We start from the raw sequence: 3,573 nt of genomic DNA, 5'->3' as shown, positions 1-3,573 counted from the left end.
CGGACGGGCCGCAGGATTCTATGGAGGCGTGTTATTTTGGGCCAGTTGCGCGCCCCAGTGGGGTTGAAAATTTTGAGAAATGCTAATAACAGCATCGATAATGCTGGAGGCAACGTTTATAAGGAGGTTGGTTTTTTCTTAAAGCCGTATGAACGGGGTATACCGATGTAAAGGGAGCTTTGAGGCGAGTTCTATACTCCAGACAATTTTTCTGCCTCATGATCGGATGCTTTACTTCGTGCTGTTAAGAACGGCCCAGCTGAGGTGCAAGTGTTGCCAGCCAGTTGCGACAACGGGCGTCAACGTTTCCTAGACTGCCGGCGCAAACCTCTAGCCACGGCGTCACTAAATCGCCATTGTGACTGAATGCGTTCGGCGGGCCAACTATTGTTACCGAACCCACCAACGCGGATCTGATCTGCCGCGAGCGGGGGAGTTGCCGCGGGAACGTCGTCCCACGCGCCGACTAAGACGCAGGATAATGTGTAACCGGGCGCGCTGCGAGGGTCCGCTCCGAGTTTTACGAAATTCGTGTGATGGCGGTTTCAGACCGTGAACCTGTGTGTGTGTGTGTGTGTGTGTGTGTGTGTGTGTGCGTGTGCGTGTGCGTGTGTGTGTGTGTGTGTGTGTGTGTAAGCCGTCCCGGGGAGAGGCGGCGTGTTTACAATGACTGGACGAACGTTTCCGTCCCCTTTGAATGAAGGGGGGCCGAGTGTTTATAAACCGCTCTTGTGCGGATGCTCGGTACACTCTCTCAAGCAGTCATGTTAGACTGACACTCTCTCAAGCAGTCATGTTAGGCTGATGTACTTTTCTAAGCAGTCATGCTAGACTGATGTAGATACTGTAAATAAACCCATTTTCCTTATTCTCGATGAGAAGCAGTCCTTCCCTTCATCAACGGCCTGAGCGTGGATAAGTTGGACGACGGCATGGGCCAGCTACCTTCTAATTCATGCCCGACTCCAATCTTGACAACGGATCACGAGCAATGGGATTGAGCCCCCAATCATAACAGTTCGTCTGATCTAGTATTGCTTGTGACACATCCCTTTGTGTGTGGCTTATTAAGCGAAAGCCTTAGACCTCTCTTTCAAGGTCCTGTTGTGAGCTACAGAAAATATCACGTCACCGAAGGCGGGAAGCGAACCAAAGCATGTGCAGCCGCGTATAAGAGATGCTTAGTGATTAGTAAAGTAATGATTGATTAGTGATTGTATTAAGATGAATTCGGGTCTATTAAGGAGGGTTAAGGTGGATTAAAGTCGATGAAGGTGCATTAGGGTGAATGAAGCTGGATTAAGGTGCATAAAGGACTAGGTTAGACTAAGGTCGATGAAGGTGCATTAGGGTGGGTGAAGGTGCGTTGAGGTGCATTAAGGACGATTATAGAGGATTAGGGGGATTAAAGTGCATGAGGATGGATAAGGGTGGATTAACACGGATTAAAGTGCATTAAGGAGGATTATGGTCGGCTAGGGTGAATTAAAGTGAAGGAAGGAGGATTAGGGTGGAATAAGGTAGATGAATGTGGATTCGGGTGGATTAAGCTGCATTAAGGTCGAATATAGTGGATTAGGGTGGAATAATGTGAACGAGGAAGCATTAGGGTTGATTAAGCAGGATTAAAGTCATTAATGAGGGTTAGAGTAGAATAAGGTTGATGAAGGTGGATTACGGTGCATTAAGGAGGACTCTCGTGGATTATGGTGCATTAAAGTGAATGAAGGTAGATTGAGATCGATGAATGGGGATTCGGTGGATTAATGTGCATTAGGAGGATTATGGTAGACAAACCGGTCTTAATACTCTGAACCCCGATTCACCTTAGTCCACCCTAATCCACCTTAATGCTCCTTAATCCGCCTTAATCCAGCTTAATACTCCCAGTCCACCTCAATACAACCTAATCAACCTACATCGCCCCTAATGCACTTTAGCCTACCCAATACGGTCTTAATCCTCCTTTATCAACCCTAGTCCACCATAATCCGCCTTAATCCACCTTAATCCTTATTCATGCACCTTAATCCTGCTTAATAGTCTCAATCTACCTTAATACACCCTAACCCAGATCCATGGTCCTTAATCCACCTTAATCTACCATAATCCGTCCTAATCGGTCTTAATACTCCTTTATCAACCCTAATCCTCATTACTCGACCTTAATCTTCCTTTATCCACCTTAATCCTCCCTAATCCTTGATTATGCACCCTAATCCAACCTAGTCGGTCTTAATACCCTTTCATCAATCCTTCACCATAATCCGCCTTAATTCTCCTCCACCCACCTTAATCTTTATTCATGCATCTTAATCCTTCTTAATGCACTCTAATCCACCTTAATCTTCTTTAATACACTCTAATCAACCTTAATCCTCCCTAGTCCACCTTATGTGAATCACTAATGATTCATTAACTTGGGTAATCATTCTCTTATACAGGGGTGGACATGCTTTGGATCACCTCTGGCCTTCCTTGGAACACGTGATAGTTCCAGTTTACAACGCAACCTTGAAACATAGAGATCTAAAGGCTTTCGCCTTAACACTTAAAAAAAAAAAACTCAATGTTGACTAGCTAACGCTCATCACCTGCAATACGACGGGTATACTTGCCACAAGTATTTTTCAGGGCGCGAAGCAGAATTTATAATGCTGCACTTCCGACTGAATAACAACAGTTAGCGACGTGCGAGGTGATCGAGCCGCCCCAGAATATGAAGCATACTGAGGACAACCGCAACAAAAACGCTGGTGAGCAGGCCGGAAGAATGAAAAAAAAAATGCAGCATTACGGGATGCTTGCTACGAGCTATAAGAAAGACGCCTCAGCTCGCAAACAACGCTGTTCTTTGTCGGAACAAAGTTCTTTCGGCCAATGTCATGCAGCCACTGCTTCCTGCGCAAGCCGACACTCTTTCCTTGTGGTATCATAAGAACGGCATAGCCATCTTCAGGCTTCTTGCTGCAGTTATATGCGCAACAGCCCGGCATAGCGCTAGCACATAGAGCAGGAAACACAGCGTACAACGTTCGCTACGCCGAGCTAAAGCGCCAAGCCAGCCAGGCTCAGGAGGAAAATGGCGCGAACGAAAAAGAAAAACACAAGCAAAACTCAAGATCCGTGCGTTTCCAAGGGCAACGGCAGGGAGACCAATCGTCGTGCAGAAAAACGGGGGCAAAAGTGGTTGCCGCGGGGGAACGCACGACGGGCGAGGAGGAGGCGAGGAGGTCGCGCGGCGGCGGCAGAGTTCAAAGAGTGTCGCTACTTTCAAATTATCAAGTGATTTTAAGCCGGGTAAACCCGGGTGGGGAAGAATAAAGAGGAGAGGGGCAGGAACCAGCTTCTCGGCTCACGCGGCAGGCATCTAGTAAAGGAGGCATTGGTAGTACCAAGCTCGGTCGTCTGCTTCGGAAAGCACGTTTACAGTATGGACCCGCCACTTTCGGTTTTGTTGTACCACGGCTTGCAGCTATTTGACGTAGTAGTTCTGCGGAAACCCGCACGGTGGAGAGAAGTAATTAATAAAGGAAAAATCAGACATCCACCCGTTCGTAGCAATTGCTACAA

The sequence above is a fragment of the Dermacentor andersoni genome, chromosome 7 (assembly GCF_023375885.2).
Source record: "Dermacentor andersoni chromosome 7, qqDerAnde1_hic_scaffold, whole genome shotgun sequence".
Classification (NCBI taxonomy): domain Eukaryota; kingdom Metazoa; phylum Arthropoda; class Arachnida; order Ixodida; family Ixodidae; genus Dermacentor; species Dermacentor andersoni.
The sequence above is the reverse complement of the archived record's forward strand: the minus strand, read 5'-3'. Positions refer to the sequence as shown.